Here is a 21,155-nt window from a genome sequence, read left to right as displayed (position 1 = left end):
ATACCCTACCCAGAATGCATCTTTGCACCTGCACACACCCACACTATTTTCTTTCAAAACTATGGAGTTTACTGTGTACTTCAGAAAAGAAACTGAGAAGAGAAGCAGCGGTACCTTGGAGACTGCGGGGAGAGGCGAGAGGGCTTCCCCGGAGGTTGGCCGCTTAACCTGGTCCGTCTCCTCTACACTTTGACTTATTTCCACTCTGCCGACAGTGGTACCACGTAGAACAGCCCCTAACTGCGGGGAGAGGGGAGAGGGCTTCCCCGAAGAATCTACCAAGCTCATGTTTTATTTGTGAATAGAAGATTACAGGTTAGGGTAGTACGATGCAGTTTTTTTTTTTTTGTTTGTTTTTGGGGTTTTTTTAGCGGAGTGGTGAGCGAGTGGAGCGGGATAAAATTTATGATGGAGTGGACTGCAGCGGAGCGAAGAATGCGCAGAACCAAGCGGAGAGGACGAGTGGCGCAAAGTGACAGGTCTGCGAGCGAGGAGCGGAAATTTTCACCCGCTCCGCTCACATGCTCTGCATAGGGGGGGATCAAAATAAAATAAATAAATAAAATAAAAATCAACCAGCCACCCTCCTCCTCTGACATAGCCTGGTTCCAGACCATAGACTCCGCCCACTCAACTGAGTAGGCTTGCATCTCTGGTCTGGCATACTGCAATGAATTTGCGATTTACCTCATCCAAACGATGGACGGACCAATGAATGCCGGGGGTGGGGGCGGGTCTAGCCATTAGCCAATCAGTGCCACGCTGATGTCAAGCTGTATGCTGGTGGGTAACTGGTGAGGATAGCAACAATGGCGACCGCTACAGATCCTACAGACCACATTAACGATGCTATCGAGGTATTTCGCCACTACTCGCGTTAATGGAGGACCAAATTAAGGAAGCTGCTAAACTGGATTTAATGGCGATGCAGCTGGGCGTGCACGACGACGGAGACATTTTAAACGGGCAATGCTCGCTTGTTTTTGGCACCCCCGAGGCATGGATACTAATGACATCAGATTCTGGGTGAGTTGTTAAGCTCTACTGATTGGTTAGGGGAAAAATCAAATTCCCTCCCCCTTATAAATCGCCTTCAATGGAGGCCATGTCAGACTGAAGGTTCTGGGAGCTTCAGTCTGACACTCAGGCTACCTCTGACAAGTAAAGAACAGTCCCTTCATAAGTAAAGAACAGTCCCTAAAGTGCGGTGAGGTTTGTGGGCCGTTATCTGCCACAAAGAGAGAAATGTGAAAGGCTTGTTTCTCCTCTGGCACACCGCATACCTGTGTGCTGCCACGGCTCGGTTTTCCAGGTACTTTTGGGCAGTCCACACGCCAAGAAGAGGAGCCGGACTTCTCCATTGCCGGTAGGCCTATGGCTGCCGTATTTGACAGGAATACGTATTCCTGTCTGTGTCTGTGACCCCCGTTCAACCCACAACCGGCGGGATTCGCCTTTCGTTTCTGCTGCTGGTTGAAATCTGTACTCACACAGCGTGCTGAATGATTTATTTTGCTCGAACAAAACTATTTTTAGTCGCAAATGCGAGTGCAGTGATGGACGGAGTAAAATGTCGCCACACTGCCATCATTTTACTCCGTCCATCACCGCACGCTGTTTGATTGTGTTACCAAAACACGCCGCTATTATTCGGGCTTGCTTTTCACTAATTCCACCAAATACCGAATGTGTGGGGTTTTTTTTGCATTTTTGCAATATTTGGCCTAATATATTCAGTTACTGAATATTCGGTGCATCCCTAGTAACATATTTACTTTTATACAGTGAGGTTTTACTATGCTATGCCTTTTTTTTTTTTTTTTGACATATTTTTCCTAGTTTTTTTATGACATACTTTACCATGACCCATGACTTCTTGGACATAATATACAATTTTTTTGTTTACTGTTATAACTTATACTATGACTTATTTATTACTTTTTAAAATACATTTTATGACATAGGGACTTTTTAAAGTTTTGTAACTTACTATACTATGACTTATTTTGAGATATTTTAACATGACTTTTTAATTTACTTAGACATACTATACTATGACTTTTTGTCGCGTTTCCACGAAAACACTTTCTATATGGTACCTTTGAACCCAAAAGTAACCCCTCAGACATGGTACCTAGACCCTAGTGTTTCCACCACAAACAATAACCTTAAATGTGGGCGGGGTTGTTGTCACTCACTGCTCCATCCAGCACTCACTGTATTTCCTCATCACTGATGACACAGAGGGAAGTCTGCACCTTGTTTATCGTCCACAGAATGAGGCTGCACGCCGACATTTTCAGAACAAAATATAACAGGCTGCACTGAGAGTCTCTCTCCATTGGATATTTAAAAATAGCGGGTTTGTGCATTAGTCCCTCTAAGGCAAGCTCAGGGCTTTAATGTTACATAGCCTGCAGAAATGATGCTCTGCAATGTTTTTTTTTGCTGCGAGTGAGGATTACAATGTATGCAGTTCACATAACCCGTTCGAGATTAATACATCTAAAACGCTTGAAGATCCACTAACTATTAAAAGTGTATGTCATACAACAACTAAAGTGATGGTCAAAGTTGTCACGGTGTGTTGATGGAATCACGTCGTCAAATCATGTATTATTCTGTAATTCTGTAAACGTTCTACCTCAAAAATCCCGGCCCAGTGAATGAAGTTACTTTTTCTCCGACTCCAGCTGCTGCAAGAGGCAGCAAAACATCCTTTCATTTTATAGTTTCAGTTTACTAATAAAACTCTCCACAGTATGAACAGTGGTTACATGAGCCTCAAAACCAGCCACAACTCAGCCCTGAGCAGAGTGACCATCCTCTATTGACCAATCAACAGACTGCAGAGTTCACAGCTCCACCTTTTAGTACCAGATCTGTGTGCTAGGTACCCCAACAGAAGGGGGACCAAACATAGGACCGGTACAGAGCGGTTCCATTGGTACCATCCACAACTGGAATGGAAAAAAAGTTCACCGAACTGAACTGTACCGTACTGCTTGATGGAAAGGGGGCTTTTAACTCACTATACTGATTTTTTAAAAAGAAAAATACTTTATGCCATGCAATATCATGACTGTTTTTTATGGTGAATGGTTTTTTTTTTAATGAATTATACTTTGACTTTTTTGGACATACTTTACAATGATTTTTATCTTTGAGTTTTTTGAAATACTGTGAAGACTTTTTAAAAAATATTATATTCTGTACTCTGACATTTTACATTTTATCGCAACATATTTTATTATTATTAGTATTATTATTATCATTATTTTTGTTTGTTTTTGTATTTTTTACTTCTCATAACATACCATACTGACTTTTATTTGGACATAATGTATTCTGGATTTTAAAGAAGAAGAAACAACAGTGACCAAAAGAGTGAGATGACAAAAACAAGACTCACCCTTTAAGAAAGGGGAGCTCTGACCTCTGGAGGGAGTTCACAGTAGAGCCACGGATTGGGCATGTGATGAGCATCCTCCAGGGCACCTCCCTTTAAAGGGGGTCGAGGGGTACACTCAGAAAACCCTGCAGAGATAAAGTAGATGCAATAAATTCTTTTAATCAATTTACATTGTTTTGGACTTGATATTCAGTTGCATACAATCAGAGTTAATGACTTTAGTTGTTCTTTTACCTCAGACATGTGTTAGGATGTTACATACCTTGACATGTTTCAGCGGAACTTCAGCCTTCCTCAGAAGTGTCACTTGGTGGAGGTTGTGACCTGTCTTTATCAGCTGATCTGTCAATCAGCTGATATTAGGGAGGCGTGACCATCCTGTCAGCTTTGACAGGACGATCACGCTACCTGCTGTCCGTCCACCGCCCCTGATCAGCTGATAAAGACGCGTCACAGCCACCACCAAGTGACACTTCTGAGGAAGGTGTCAAGGTATGTAACATCCTAACACATGTCTGAGATAAAGAACAACTAAAGTCATTATCAGAAACTGAAGACATAAGGACCATTGAACTATACAGTCAGTGTATTTGGAGTGTCCAGTACTGTCAACATGGTAAATTTGAGGTCATTGTCAGGGATTTAGTTACCTGAATCTGAAGTAAACAAATGGATTTTTTGATTTACATATTTTGGGGATTGATCTTTAAAATGTAAATTATCACTCATGTATATTACATTATGTACAGCACCTTTCATGTCAGAAACCTTCCTGCCCTGATCTGATTTTATGTTTTTCCTTTTCTTTTTTTATTTCACAGCATCAACGTTGCTTCCCCCCACCGTGGAGACGACATGGAGGACAACACGTGTCAGTGTTTCTCAGTTGGTGGGTCGGGACCCAAAGATGGCTGCAGGAAGCTCAGAGTCACAGCTCAGATGGATGACATGTTAACTAAAACGACGGGATTGTGCCTTGCCTTTGGGTCCTGATGCAGCTGAGAAGCACTGAAACGATGGAGCTGAAGTAACGGACAAAGCATCAGGATGTAGTTTGTTTCTGCTAATGAACTGTGGGGACCAATCGAACGTGCATGACGACTCATCAAACGTCACCACGAGAGTAAGTTCCAGTTCTGCTCCTGTACAAATAACAAGACTTTTATTTTGGTGAGAATGACAGGGCTTTTATTTTGGCCTTTTATGTCATTTTTCTTACAAAAAAAAATAAAAAATAAAATGTTTTTAAAGTAAGAGGTGAGACCTCGCATGGTTTTCTCATTAATATAAGGTAACTTTTTTTTTTTTTTTTCAAAATAATGGACCATTTTCTCAAGGGAATGTCCTCTCCCCACACAGTGAAACCATTTTGCTGTTCTGAAATTAAAAAAAAGGTTTTTAAAACCATACTTTTTTTTCTGTGAATAGACAACTCAGATTAGTGCCATGTTTTTTTGTAAATCAAAAGAAATCAGTGCTGGAATGAATTCCACGTCTGCGTTTTAACTTTTTGTATTTTTTGTATTTTTTTTTTTTTTTTTTTAATCTGAATGACATCTAAATATAATGGGGACTGAATCCATTATACTGTTATGAGTTCTTTTGAATATGGTGATAATTTCCATGTTAGCAGGTATTTGGGTCCATTCAGTTTCAATGTCATCAATTCAGTTTGTGAATTTACCTCCAAACATACAATTCACTGAAGGATGGAGGAAAAAACAGACACTAACTCCTTAAAGGGACAAATCCACCCTGAAACTCCTCATTTAAGAATTGTTGCATTTTATAATGTCTAATCAGAGTTATTATACTCAACATAGTGGACTGAATTATCCCACAATGCAACTATAAAAGTCGTGTCAGTAACTTTACCTTCATGAATACACAAGAAATGCTGAAAACTTCAACTAGAGCTCGACTGAAATTTGTTTTTTGAGGCTAGCATCAATATTTAAAATTCCAGTGACAATATACTGGCTTATATAAACTCTTAACATACATTTATATAATAAAAAATCCTTAGATTAAGTTATTAGTAATTTATAACACCTGCAGGACACCAGTGTTATGTAGAAATTCTGAGACAGCTAGTACTATGAAATTTAAACATAAAATATCTATATTGCCAGATGTGACTTTTGTCCTTTCTCACAAAAAGAAAACCCAGTTGTTAATGTGATGCAAGGCAAAGCACAGTAATTTTCTTTTTTATTATTAATCTGCCGATTGTTTTCATTTGGCCCAATGAATGTCAGAAAAATACTGATCACAATATCCCGGAGAGCCCAAGGTGACACATTCAAATCACTCAGCAGTCCAAACCCTAGAGATTCAACCTATAGTAATAAACAATGGAAAAAAAATCATTAACAGCAGATGTTTGCCTGAAAAGTGTCTCAAAAGATAGATCAATCAATCAAAACTATTGCTGATTGATTCTCTGCCGGTTGATTTTAATTGACTAACTATTTTAGCCTTAAAGACATGTTTGTTGTTAAAGCGCCTCAAACTGCAACGTGCAGTTCAATCACTGCAAACTAAACATTATACCCTTCATGAGGGATTTGTGTCAGCACTGAATGCTGTATGGACTGCATTGCTTTTTGCTACTAAAGTTATTTATCAAACACAAATAGATTGAAAAACAAAAACATTCTTGTGTTCCATCTTCTTGAAAATGAACATTTGCTGCTTTCTGTTTCTTTTTTTGTTTTGATCACAGTAAAGTAAATATTTCTCTTCTTTTTTTTCCCCCTACTGTTGGTCCATGTTATGTAAAGATGTCACTCTGGCTCTGGGAAGTCCTGATTTTTTGATCAATGAGGGAGTAGATTATTCAATATTTTATAATATATATTGACAAAATAATTAGTTGAGGCAGTAAAGGGCAGATTAATCAATATTTTAAAAAATATCTAATGTCTTGTTTTGTCTGACCAACAACCCAAAAAAAAAAAAATCAGTTTATAATGATATAAAACAAAGTACCTGAGAATGTTTCAGACTACGGTAGTTTTAGCAGGGTGTACCTAGTTAACTGGAGACAGAGAGTAGTCCAGGAGTGTCAAACTCATTTTGGTTCATGGGCCACACACAGCTCAATTTGATCTCAAGTGGGCTGGATTACTGAAACCACTGCATAAGAACCTATAAATGTCAACCCCTTGATTTTTTTTGTCATTCTAAAAGGGTCATCCATTTACCAAACAAAAAAGAAAGAAAGTTTTTCCACATTCAGTCAGTCTACTACTCACATGCATTACATTTTTACATAATTGTCCACTGCAGTGGAAGCTATTGAAGAAGCAGGTTAAGTCATCCCCTGCCTTAAAGTCTGAAGTTTAGTCAGTGCCTCAGCAGCAGGGTTCCACCAATATTGCTTTAAGGTAGAAGTCTGATATAGATTCTTTTGTACTGAAGCTGCTGGTTGACATTGTTTTGCACAATGTTTATTATCTTTAAATATGAACACAGTAAGTATTCATAATTATTTCAGAGAGCTGTATTCCGGTCAGGGTGAAAAGGCCTCTAAGGCAGTATTTACATGAAGTATCTACTCACTGTTTAAATTGCTCCTGAAACCTCTCAGCCTTCACATTTGCATCAACATTAGGTGTGCAAGGTCATCTAGAGGGCCGGATTGGACCCTTTGGCAGACTGGTTCTGGCCCCTGGGCCATATGTTTGACACCCCTGGAGTAGTCCTTGACATATAAATACCAGTGTAAATGCTTACTGATGTAATCAGGCAGTTGTGAGTTCAGATATATAAGCACATGTTAGCATGAGATTACTTTTTTTTTTAATTTAAGTTTTTTTTATTTAGTTTTTTTCTACTTGAAGAACATCAACACAAAAACCCCCAAATACATACATGTACATTCAAAAACAACAAATACATAGCCTCTCCTCCATTGTTTTGATTGTCTCTCTCCAGAAAGGTAGAACTAGGGGCCAGGCCCATATTGCATGGATAAAGGTGCCTTCCTGCCTTTACATTTCCAACAAAGATTATTTTCTGAAGAAATTATTATTATTTTCTACCCATTTTGATGACTAACATTGTTGAAGTACCATATAATGTATACATTTTCCCTCAGCTTCTCTTGTAAAAAAAAAAAAAAAAAAAAAAAAAGGGCAGTTAGATAAATGATGTGTTTTGAAGGTGGATTTTTCCTTTGAGCTCTGCATTAAAGCTTTGATAAGATTTTTTTTTACAGATGTTGAAGGTTGTTACAAACCGAACTTCATTCATTTTTTAGACACTTTCCCAGATCACTTCTTATTTGGGTCTTTTTTTAAACAAGCAGATTTATTGATTGACTTGAAAGGGAGATGGACCCAAAAACTGTTTGTGTCCTTGTCCAAAAAAAAAAAAAAAAAAAAAAAAGAGTAAAAGGCATGTGTGCTCTACTTCAGGAAACAGGCAACTTTACCTCAGTCAGTTAAGCTACAAACTCGGTAAGATTGTGACATTTACACTTTTACGACAGTTTTCTTTTTCTAGAGAATTCAATACTGTATGCATGAAAATACAAGTACACAATAATAATTATGTCTTTTCAGATGGCGTTACTTTTTTGTTTTTGTCCTCGCCACCAAAGTAAGTGAATCACTTTGTAAAGAAAAAAAAAAGAAGACATAGTTATTAGTGCGTTTCTTTGCTCAAATACGGGTTAACTAGTAAAACAATATCTTTCAGGTTTTCCACAAGAATTACAGACGATATTTTAGGGATGAGAAACCACAAGCACTTGGCTCGGTTCCACGGGAACTTTTTAACTTTTCATATGTGGGGTTAAAAAAAAAAGACAAAGAAATAAGCTTTTATTTTGCTTTTCTCTGCTCTCTCTTCCTGTGTTTACTGAACCGTGTAGGACTCTGTTAGGATATGCAAACATCAAAGAACAATCAGTGGGTGGAGCGGTGGTTTGGGTTTTTTATTGATCCTTATATGAGCTCTGTAAGTTACGCCTTTCTGCCATTCTTTGAAATGCTTTAATAGCCAACAGTTTTTAGTAGTTAATTTATTTATTATATCTGGACTTTCATGGATATCTTTTTTTGTCTGCAAGCAAAAAATAAAAAGTGAAAAAAAAAAGATTGATTCAGTTGCTTTTTTTGTTTTTTAGACTCACTTTAACGTGTGGGCAATGTTTTGAATATATCGGACATATCTAGAGCTATTTAAGTTTTGTATTTTTCTTTTTTTCCCCCCTAAGTCATTTTAGTTTGTTAGTTTCCAGATTGGGTTTGCTGGTTTTATTAGTTTTATTTTTTATTTAATTTATATTATGGTATTTGTCAGTGGCAAGATTTAAGAAGTTCAGAATAATTATTACAATACAAACACAACACACATTTGACCAAATTTACAAAAACTAATACTAAATGTATTTCCTGAATATTTTTATTTTACAGTTTTGTAAGAACGCAATACCATTTCAGTTAGTTTTCAAGAACACAAGGGAATTTCTTCAAATTTGGCACAAATGTTCACTTGAACTCAAGAATGAACCAACTGGATTTCTGTGGTCAGAAGTCAAGGTCAATGTGACTGTGCATCTGTCTCATATTCGTGAACATGATATTTTAAGAACACCTTCAGGAAATTTCTTTAAATTTGACACAAACGTCCCCTTGGACTGAAGAATAAACAGGTTAGAATTTTGTGGTCAGAAGTCAAGGTCAGTGTGACCTCACAAAACATGTCGTTGGCCATAACTCAATAACTCAAACGCTAATTATGACAAGACTTCACACAAATTGCTAATAGGATAAAATGATGAAGTGATGACATTTATATCCAAAAGGTCAAAGGTTCTCAGGAACAGAAGGGGAGACATTTAGTCAGATACTGAATTGGTGACACTGATCTTGAAACTGTGCTAATTGTATAGATCTTCTGTGTGTGAAGCGTTCATGTTTTCACAGACAAGGATATAAACTGTAAGAGAAACTTGACTGGAGCACAGAGGCATACAACCACAGGGCTGTAAATCTGGTTTTAAAAAATGTGTTTACACCCCTCAAATAGGGAAGCAAAAACAGTATTTGCTTTGGTACAAGACCCAGTACTGTTCCTGCATTAGTATCATTTTATTTTTCATAACATTTTAAACATTAGTCAGCTTCAGTTTGAACTTTTGGTTATAGATCCAACGTGCTTCTGTGTAAATTAAATCACCTGATGGGGTCCAGCCAGCGTTCAGCTCCTGTCAGGTGGAAGGGGGAGAGGTCACATGACATGCACATCCATCCATTCAGATCGACTGCAGGCGTTTTGTAGGTCCAGCTGTCTCTGACTTGATCTGAAAACAGCAGAAAAAAACAAACAGTTGAGATTCTGCTCTGACTTCATTTAATCCTACACATTTTCACCAACAACTAAAAAGCACCAAGTTTCAATCAATAGCTTATCAGCTTCAAATGGTACAAATTATCTGAATCTTATCAGATGAAGTGATTCCAAACAGTTAGCAGAAAATCCTGTTTCTGATGTTTAACACCAAAGTCTCAAACCAAAGAGGAGGAATGAGTTTTCTTAATATTGTTTAGAAGAAAATGTAGATTTCTTTTGAGTTGTTCAGATTAAACACGTTTGGTTGTAAGCAGACTCAGACTAACATTTAGTCAGAATGTGGTTTATTTTTTCACCCCCTCCTGAAAAAGCCCATTCTGCTCCGATTGGTCAGTGTTTGCAGGTCTTCCTATCTTGGCATCTCTGCAAGGTCATAGAGTGTAGCAATTATGAGTCCTAGAACCAGGAAGCGAGTTAGCATTTTTGCACTCCAGGTTACCCTGTCTTGAAATCAGTGGGTTTTAATGCCTCCATATGTCCCATTCTTCTGAATGCAGTAGCTCAAGAATGCCTTGAAGGAATTCCTTAATATTTGGCACAAACATTTACTTGGACTCAGTGATAAACTGATTAAGTTTTTGTGGTCAAAGTGTCAAAGGTCAAGGTCAGCATGACTTTGCATCCATCTTATTCTTGTGAATGCAATATTTCAAGAACAGCTGGAGGGATTTTCTTCAAATTTGGTACAAACATCTACTTCACTGGTTTCATGTTAAATATCACATTGATTTCAAGATTCTGCTCACCTTTAAGGCCCTTCATAATGAAGCCCCTCATGCCTGTCTGAACACCTTCATATCTACCCATTCCATTTCAGAACATTACCCTACTGAACAAAACATGTAGGCATCATAAACGTTTGCCACAGAGCTTATTTTCTGCAAGAATCCAAAAAAAAAAAAAAAAAAATTCCATAGGATTTTTGACAAGAGAACCAGGGCAACGCTAACTTCCTGGTTGGCCAACAAAAAATCCCTGCACCACTCTATTGCAGTTGGGGGACTGACTAATGGAGAAAAGTGCCACTTTCTACCATGAAAAATCACTTACAAAGCTTCTAAACACAACTGGGCATGTTGCAGCAGGAATATGATCTGAAGTTGGAGATAAATTTACGTTAGGGACTGAGATTACATGTTTCCTTGATGTTAGCACGTAGCTACATGTAGCAATCTATGTAAACACCTGAAGTACTGGGCCTGGAGCAGATGACCAGTTAAAGCCACAGTGTGTAGGAATTTCTCCCATCTAACGTTGAAATCTCATATTGCATTCCAACGGATAGCGAACTGTAGCGCCTCACTGTTGCAAACGCGTATTGCAACAACGGTAGCTGCTGTGTACCAAAAAGCTAAGATAACATTGATGAATCCATGTCATCCGATACTTCATGAAGTATTCATTCAGGCTCCTACACGGACACACGTGACGCGAGTTGACAAACCCCCTCCTCACCATGCTGGCTGTGTTTACAATGTAGGACTGTTGGGGTGGGTGTAAATCGAAACGAACCAATCACGTCTTGTCTTTTGACAACTGACAATTGGCTCAACCTCACACACCTCATCCCTCTCCTCGCATCACTGTGCCGCTAACAGCGGCACTGGCCTGTGATTGCATTGGCCTAGCCTGCCTGTCAGGAAAAAAATGACAGGCAGGCCAGCAGGCCAATCACAGCTTCCCTTTTAAGACCTTTCTCCTTCAGCAGCTCTCTCCACCTGGGAAAGGCTACCCCAATGTTGACACTTGTTGTTTGAATTTGCCAGTCATGTTGCCTTTTTAATTCCCTTTTGCGCTTCCTTGGCGACGAGGATTCCTCTCCCGTGATGCTGCATATGCATGATCCTGCATTATGCTCAGAGAGTGGGACTTTGTTACGGTGCAGTAGAGCCAGGGTAGTAGCGAAGCACCTCTGCTCCTCTGCTTTGGCTTCTCAGTCTCACAGCGCTGGCCTGGCTCTCAGCGAAAACACCGAAGGCGGGGCTATTCCCTTGTCCTGCCATATGTCCCTTGCTGGCGGGTGTATTTTCAAGATGGCGGAACGTTATGGAACCCCCCAAATGACTTACAATGTACAAACAAATCCGAAATTCTCCTTTCACGAGAATAAGCCAGATTATTGGTGGAGGTAATAATACACCAATGATGACATATTTATGAATGCAGACATTGATTTCTGCCAGTAAACAACTGAAAACGCTACACAATGTCCTTTTATAGAAATCAGTCGCCAGCTAATGTTAGCTCGTCTCAAAAGTAGAAAAAAAAAAATGTTGAAAACAGTATTCAGTACGGTCTGCAGCTTGAGGATTTTGCTCAGTGATTACTTTTTACATACATTTACCTTGTCATTAGAAACTTTGACCACATTTAATATGAATCTCCCACACTGTAACATTAAAAATATCAGGGGTTCTCAACCATTTGTAACTTAAGGCCCACTTCTTATTGTATTAAAAAAGTTTCAGAGGACCACCATCCCAAATATACAATTAAAAAAACAGATCATGACAAAAAAAAAAAAAACATAAAAAATAAACCAGTTTGTTAATATATAATATGTCAGCTGTTAATGTTGACTTTCTGTTGTGCCTGAAGCCCGTCCCTTTTTCTGAGGAAATATTCCTTTGTCTTCCCAACACGTCCTGACTGGTTTAAGTTTCTCTGGAGCTTTGGTGGTGTTAATGCCTCATCTGACAGGATTTCACCACAGTCAACACACAGCATCACTGTGTGCCAGTAGAAAGCAAATGTAATGCATTCAGGGTCACATTTCCACACCACACACACGAGAACTTGTACTGGTGCAGGGTTTTATCCCACATCACTTTTTCCATTTCAAAAACCCATCTGCTTTGAGCTAACAGTGGTAAAACAGATATGTTTCTACAGTGTTTCATACAGAATATTTGCGCTGGGGCAGAGCTGCTTTTCTTTTTTTTTGCCTGTTCGTCCTTGTATATCAGTCTGTCCCCTCTCTAAAATAGGAGGCTGTGAATGCAGCGCAGGCGGAACTCTTTTTTTCCTCAGCAGCTGTTTGAGGAGTTTAGAATCGTGAGTGGATAATTGGTCAGTCGATCAGATCAGAGCTGATCAGATCAGGTTGACAGATGAGGGGAGCAGCTGTTAAGATCGAATGGTTCTTAAAGAATGGTTAAGTCTCACGTTCACTGCACCTGCGGTTCTGCTGCTCTGTCTGTATTTGCTCTGCGCTGAGAGAATGTGGAGCAATAAATAACCGAACGCTATATGTGTTCCAACAGTGCGCCTAATGAAAGGCTCCAAAAATAGAAATTCTAAACGTGGTGGCAGATGTTTAAATCATGTGCCGCTACAACAAAATGAATGTGTGGGAGACCCTGCTCTCCCTGATGATGTGTTGTGATTGACACAGTGATTTATTATCACATTATTGAGCACATTTAGATATATAAATAACTGGCTTTGTAAATTACCAAAACAATACATTTTTAATTGAATCTAACCAATTTGCAGTATCTCTACGCTCCACTATACCGTGCTGTGATGCTCACAAGTGGACCAGGGCCCACTGGTTGAAAATCGCTAATAAATACAGAAAAACATTTTAACTATTCAAAGTTTAGGATGTCGCCAAATTTCATGTTTTAGAGGCAAAGAACAGTCAAGATATATTTCATAAACTATTGTGCAGAACAAAGAAAAGCCGAGAGTCTTCACAATTAAGAAGCTGGAAATGGAAAATTTTGAAAAACAACTGAAATGATCAATTATCACAATAGACGAATTTCCTGATCAATGACTAATCGTTCTGATCTATCTGTCCAATGGACAATATGGATATCAGTTTGTGCTGCTCATCACATTTAAAGATTTTATCAGAAAGGTGGATTTCAGTTTAAAATGTAGATCAAAAACCCAAAAGTACAGGAATTTTCACAGGCCTGTGGATGCTGCGTCAGGAAGTGACAAATTAAAGATTTTTTAACTTTTGTAATGCCGCTCGGAAGGAAACTTAAGACTTATTTTATGGTTACCAAAACTGAAGAATAAATGTGAACCAACATCAGTTGTTTAGGGATAGGGACTGTTTGGGATCAAAATGTTTATTTTAATATAAAACATGACTTTTATGGTAACTATCTGCCATTTGTTAGTGGGTTTTCTGGTCAATTTTGTGTGTCTCACTCTGTAAGTAGACTGCACTGATTCTCATCATGCCAAGTTTGGAAAAACTTTTTTTTTTAAAGTATATTTATTAAACAGACTTCAAAGCAAGTAACAGACATTACAGATACTCATTGCAGAACAGAAGTCTGGCATTTTTCTGGAGTGTTACATTTTTCAACCCATAAACAAACATGGAAACAAGCAACACATCACGAACCAGTCAGCCCGAAATCACCCTCCCACCCACCCACCTTCCCAAATGTCTTAGTCCATACAAATCGCACTTTCTTGAGTGCCAGAAGACATAAAGAAGAAGAGAAAAATAAATAAATAAATTAATTAATTAATTAAAAACAGATAGATAAAAAAAATAAATAAATAAAGACAAGGGTATACAAAGAGTTATTGAGCAAATTAATTGTCTAAGAGTTAATACAGGAGAGAAAGGAGCCCCAAGTCTTGTAGAATCTTTTCACAGACCCTGACTGTGTACTTGATTTTTTCTACATGGAGAACAGACATTAAATCCTTTAACCAAAACGCTGTGCCAGGGGGGTTAGGGCTCTTCCACTTTCACAATATGTGCTGTTTGGCTATGAGGGTAACGCAACAAAATCAGCTTGGTATTTAGTTACCCTGCCTTCAAGAGGAGACACACCAAAGATAGTGTTTAGGGGACATGGGTTTAGGGGAATCTAAAGAACCCAGAGAAGGTGTCAAAAAAATACAACCAAACGGATTTGAGCTTTGGGCAAAAGCTAAATGTGTGTCTACCGGGGGGAGAGAGCACCTGATACAAGATTCGTCTGTACCTGCAAATAATTTCTTCAACTTGAAAGGAGGCCTAATCTGATTGAATAACCAAGCACATATACAAGAGGAGATGATCCTGAGCAATGCGTCCCTCCACCAGGTTTCGTTCAGCTTAAGCCCCAGCTCCATTTCCCATGTGTCCTTTAACCAGTGGTGAAAGAAGAAGATTATAAATTGATGAAATATTGTTTTGAGAGTCTAGGGGAGTCATTGTATTCTGTAAGAGTTTTCTCAGGCAACTTAAGGTGCTGACAAACCAAACATCAAAGAACTAGCGGCGACGAAAGCCAACTGTTGCATCTTCTATGTCGCCTCACGTTGCCCTGTGTCAGTTGCATTTGAACACACTACACACGGACTACATCCAGCGGCCAAGTAGCACGTACGCTCTGCGCCTGCGTGAGAGAGAGTGGAGTGACAGAGTGCATCCTGACAGCCGAGGGGTTTCCTGTCTGTGTAGCTGAGTACCGCAGCACCTCCACGGACTATTACATTCAGATGGTCCCGGTGTTTCCTCCGCAGGCTCCACTTCACTCAGCTCCCAATAATCCCACTGCCACTCCAAGCTAGCCCCGGCTCTCCATTTGGATTCAAACGGAGAGCTGGAAAGCTAGTGGAGGCTAACTGGCTGTGCTTCCCTCCAGTCATGCTGTGGCTAATATATATATATATATATATATATATATATATATATATACATATATATATTTGCAGTGTGTACATATATATATATATATATATATATATATATATATATATATATATATATATTAGCCTTAGCATGACTGGCGGGAAGCACATATAAGCAATTATAATTATATATATATATATATATATATATAAATATAATTATGCTCCCAGCTTGCTAGCTTGCCAGCTTGTTATTCAGGTTAAAGTGGGAAGAAGCAGCGGATCTGTCAGGCAGCTGAGTGAAGTGGAGCCTGAGGAGGAAGCACCGGTTAGCCCCAGTTTCACTGCAGGCAGATTCATTCGCTACAGGAGCGAGGGAATAAAACCTAAACAGCCAATCAGAGTGATCTCTTTCACAGACTAGCTCTGCCTCCGATTCAACATGCTTAATCGGCTGAAAAGCCGCCGACACCGAAAGGCCGACGGTGCGGGACACACTGCAAAAACTAGGCAGACAGACTCTCACTGACGGCCCGACTTTGGTCGACGGCCGACTGTCAGCTTGGTGTGTCAGGGCCTTTAGGAAAAGATGTGAGGTGAGTTCTTGCAAAGTTCAGCAACTTAAAGTATCTGAATATGTCGTGATCTGCCAAGCCAAATTTAGCTACAAGTGGAAAAACGTTTTTGTAGCCTATAAAACACACCAAGTCCCATATGGATTTCAGCCATGCCGTGAAACCTTGCTTAAATGGACAATTTTCATTGAATTTGCATTTCCACTTATCCTCCAGAGTACAGTGACTGCTAGCAGGGTGTGGAACACAAATCCTGATCTGCATGACATTTATGTGAGAGGTATTTGGTAAATTATTTCGAGACTTTCGAGGCAACGTCAAAAAAAAGAAAAAAAAAAGAAGAAGAAGCCTGTCTGAGCTGCATTTTTAAGACTTTTGGAAAAAATGATTAAAGACATTTAATACCAATTAAGGCCTTATTTGTAGATTCATGAATTTAGTGCCTTTTATAGTTAAAGGATCTGGGGGAACCCTGGTAAAGCACATTTACTCTTTTACTGTACTCTATTCACCATTTCCATTTCATAGTACAGTTTAGTGTTGTCAAAAATGGCCATTTATCGATACACATCAATGCTGAATTTTCTGCAGTAATCAATAGCCTACACCAGTACCAGCTGCACTTTCTCACTCTCTCCTGTTGTTAATGTTTAAGACACTCATTCTGCTCTTCTCTGCTACTAACCAAGAAAAGAATATCTTTGAGGAAAGAATAGGGAGTGCTGCACTGGGTTAAGGCTCTGTGTGGTTAGTTGTAAAAAATCAGGTGCTCTTCAAGGATGGGGCAAAGAGTTTTTAAAAGAAAAAATAACAACTAGCCAGCTCACTCAGTATAAAGGTCCATGGTACAGGCAGGTAGTCCAAAAATGCACCTGAAGCACTCTGTCAATAGTTAAAAATCCTTTATCACTACCAACATGTTTTGAGAGTCTTCTTCACCCTGAAGCTTTTTTTTTATATCTAAAATAACATCTTTGTGAAATAATAGCCTTGTTATATTTATTTTTTCATAAAAATTCAAAATTTTATGCCCTCAGTGTCAATTTTTCCTCAATAAAAATCATAATATGATAATATATATCATAGAACAACAGCCCGGAAAGGTTATTATATTTCTGTACTTTGATTTATGACAGTACATTTTGAATGCAGGACCTTTACTTGCACCAGTATTTTTACTTTGTTTTGCTCTTATGCTTCAGTAAAATATCAATACCTCCACGGCTGGTTGTATTTAAATTCAGGCCACAGTCGCTGAAGCAACCTTTGCTCCATGAATTGTTTGAGGGCTGACCTTTGACCTTTTACACTGTGACTTGTTTTTAAATGCTGGGTTTAAAAACTTCATTCTGCATCACATCTGTTAAATACTTCACATGTAGCACAGATTTTTTTCTTGTTAAAAAAAAAATACATGTTTTAAAACAAATGTTTGCAGGAATATTCACCTTCCTCTAAAAATTTTATTTTAGAACAGAAATCAAAATATCAAAAATGTAAACATTTCACTTCTGCAGTTTGTTTCTCCGTAAACACACAGCAGCTTCGTTCCTGTGATTCCCACACTGAGCCTGTATTTTTAATCCTTGGTGACCCGCCTCAGTCATTCAAGGTATTCAGCGGCATCGCCAAGTGCGCCTGGTGAAACGCCATAGAAACCAGCAGCACCATAGAAACCAGTCTAACCAGTACAGGAACATAGTGTTCTCCTTCAGATCCCAACCACTGTCTTTGCATAACTCACTCCACCTTTTCACCAGTCGATTAAACATGCTGAGCTTTACATTTGGGTACTTTTTTTTTTTGGCTTTTTAAAAATTAAACTCAACAGATTTTGGGGTGAATTCGTCCATGAGGTTGCCTGAGACATTTTTTGGGAGCCATGTTGGGGCGTTTTGGCACGTCTGTGGTGAAATAGGAGGTTTGTGTTTTGTTGCTTGTTTCTCCAGCAGATGGCAGTGTGAGCTCAGACACCCACCTCTCCTGATTCTACTGTACATCATGTAAAGCTGGTCGGGGTTAGGTAATACACCATTTGTTCACAGATCTGGGCATTACCCAGCCTTCCTGGAAGTTCACTGGCTGGAAACACAGTGGCACTCTGAGTTTTTTTTCTCCTGATTTCTCTGCCTCTCTGTGAGTGAATGAAACATCAGGGGAAAAAAATGTTGATTCATGTCCTTCACAACACCGAGCTCTGCCCCATTTTGTGGCGTCGGGTCTCCCTCGAAAAACACCGGCTACATGCCGCAAATGGTCTGGCAGAGGCCTCCGTGAAAACACAAGCAGACCGCCGGCCTAGCAGGAAATACAAGTTTGTTTTAAGGATGAAATAATAGAAAGAAAGAAGAAGAAGGGGCGGCAGCTGAAGAGTTAACCTCCACAAGACCCATCTGAACCAGGGGTGGGACCTGCTCCCTTCCTAATCAGAGCAGAGAGAAAGGGATGAAGGGGGAGGACCAGGAGGGGGGGGTGATAGAGGGAGGAGGAGGGACGAGGAAGAGAAAATTAGAGTCGACACGAGTGGTGTGACGGGCCGAGCAGAGGCCGTGTGAGGACAGCCGAGAACCCTTTCACTACTGACCTACTTCCACAAACACACACACTAACACGTGTACACAAGTGTGTGTGTGTGTGTCTATATGGCAGGTTGATGAGGACTAAATCTCGTGTTTAATGCTTCACACACACACTCCATAACACACACATCTTGGCATCACACTCTGAAAAAAGCAGTTCTGTATACTGAACCTTTTTAGGCACATGCATAAACAGAAGTACTCAGATCTGTTACTCAAGTAAAAGTATGTGTAGAAATACTCTGTTACACGTAAAAGTCCTGCATTCAAAATTTGACTCTCGTGAAAGTAGGAAGGTATTAGCATCAAAATATACTTAAAGTACCAAAAGTAAAAGTACTCATTATGTTATCAGAATAATCTTTTAATATTGGATAGTAATTATCGATGCATTAGTGAGTTCAACACAGTACTTGTGAGTAAATGTGTTTGGTTACATTCCACCACCGCATACATGTACAGAGGTGTAAGAAGTACTCTGTAAGTAATCTGTTACTTAAGTGTTAAATCTATATCATATAATACCAATAATATTAGAATTTGTTTGCTAAATATTTTTTGTATTATTAATCTGAATCTGCAAAATAACTACAGTTATCGGACAAATGAAAAAAATTACAATATTTCCCTCTGAGATGAAGTGTAGTAGAAGTCAAAAAGCATCAGAAAATGAAAATACTCAAAGTACCTCAAACTTGTTCTTAAAGGAGCTATATGTAAGAAATCTAAAGCAAATAGTCGTAAAATCCTCCTAATATGTCACAGAGACTAAGGAATAATGTTCATGTAACATACTGATCTCACCGACAACAATAGTACAGCCAGAATATTTGCATTTAAAAAAAAACATTTTTACAGTCTGCAAATCATGTTTATGTTTTGAATTTGTGTTTTGGCCTGTTGCGCCACCCACCGCCGTCTACCAGTCACGCAGTCAGTAGAGTCTCAGCATCAGTTACAGTTACGACTGAGCTACAGCAGCACGGCAAGCAGCATTAGCAGTGTCCCGGTACATAGCATTAGCAGCCGGCTCCTCCTCAGCTGTATCCCGGCAGCAGCGTTAGCAGTGTCCCGGTACATAGCATTAGCAGCCGGCTCCTCATCAGCTGTATCCCGGCAGCAGCGTTAGCAGTGTCCCGGTACATAGCATTAGCAGCCGGCTCCTCCTCAGCTGTATCCTGGCAGCAGCGTCAGCAGTGTCCCAGTACATAGCATTAGCAGCCGGCTCCTCATCAGCTGTATCCCAGCAGCAGTGTTAGCAGTGTCCCGGTACATAGCATTAGCAGCCGGCCCCTCTTCAGCTGTATCCCGGCAGCAGCGTTAGCAGCAGAGAAGCCGGACTTGCTTGAACGGTCCGCTGGAAAACCGAAGATCAATGATGTGGCAATGCGGCCCTGCCACGGCAGCTGTCCGTGGGCAAACAAATCAGTCTCCAGCCTGCCGCTGTCCACCAACCTCGAATCTGTAGGGGAGGGGGGGCGGACACGACTCGCGGCAGTATTTTGAATTTGAGTGCAGTAACCGTTTTGGCCACATTCTTACATACAGTGCCTTTAAGTACAGTACTTGACTCAACATACTTTCCACCACTGCAAATATATTAGTAAGCATTTGAAGGTTATTTTGTGGTAGATCACAGAATAAGTTTCCATTGAAGATAGAACTTTCAATGAGTAATCTGAATCCTGCATGGGAATGGCGGACCCTGCCACTGCCAATAACAAACAAAAACAGTAAGTATATGAAGTGGTAATGACAGAGAGTAAATGCATTCATAGACTGTTATAGAAATTAAGATATATAAATAAATAAAAGAGAAATTGGCATGTGATTTCATGAAAATTTTGAAGATTTTAACTTTAAATAATAAAAACCACAAGAAAATTCAACAGCTAGCCTGTCTCTCAGCAAATTCTACCACTTAACAAGCTGGAATCAGCAAATGTTTGACATTTTTGCATAGAAATGAATGAAACAATCAATTATAATAGTTGATGATTACTTTTCATTTGATCAACTAATTGATTCATCGACTAACTGTTGCTGCTCAAGTTTGAATTATGTACGATTAAATGATACAAGAGCTAGGCAGGGCAAAAATGCAAAAATGGATTTAAAAAAAATAATGATAATAATTTTTGTTACCATCCACTGCTCTTGTGTCAATATGAGTACAACATATATAAACAGCTGGTGAAGCTAATTCTCCATTCGGCGTCATTAAACCACCACAGAATAAGAAGATGTGATTAAAAGAGCTGAAACAATGGATATGTGATAGAAATATGACATTTCTGTTTGTTTAATGTGTTAATGTGAGGAAGGTTACAGTCTGCTCATTGTTCTACACATACCTGATGTTTTCAGCTATTTATGCTTCAGGGACGCCATCATTTATTTACAAAGTCTGTTTCCATTTGATACACCTCTATGAAGTATAAAAACTTTTTTTTTAAGATATTTAGACTTTTTATTCTTTTTTTTTGAGTTTTTTCAAAAAACGGATGAATGTGGCACCCACTAGTTCTCCTGCTAGAGCAGGCGCACCATGTACAAAGGCCATGTCCTTGCCACAGCAGCCATGGGTTCAATTCCAACCCACAACCCTTTGCTACATGTCGCCCCCCTTCTTGG

The 21,155-nt window shown here is 39.2% G+C and overlaps 1 protein-coding gene across 1 annotated transcript in view; it reads left to right on the top strand.

The window, feature by feature from the left end:
• LOC125904192 (zinc fingers and homeoboxes protein 1-like) overlaps positions 1 to 7,812 on the top strand; it is a 25,531-nt gene extending 17,719 nt beyond the window's left edge. The window contains exon 8 of the mRNA XM_049601441.1: positions 4,234 to 7,812. The gene's annotated coding sequence lies outside the window, so the exon portion shown is untranslated. The remainder of the gene's footprint in view (positions 1 to 4,233) is intronic.
• Positions 7,813 to 21,155: the final 13,343 nt, after the last annotated feature.

The sequence above is a fragment of the Epinephelus fuscoguttatus genome, linkage group LG17 (genome assembly GCF_011397635.1).
Source record: "Epinephelus fuscoguttatus linkage group LG17, E.fuscoguttatus.final_Chr_v1".
Lineage (NCBI taxonomy): Eukaryota > Metazoa > Chordata > Actinopteri > Perciformes > Serranidae > Epinephelus > Epinephelus fuscoguttatus.
The sequence above is the reverse complement of the archived record's forward strand: the minus strand, read 5'-3'. Positions and strand labels throughout refer to the sequence as shown.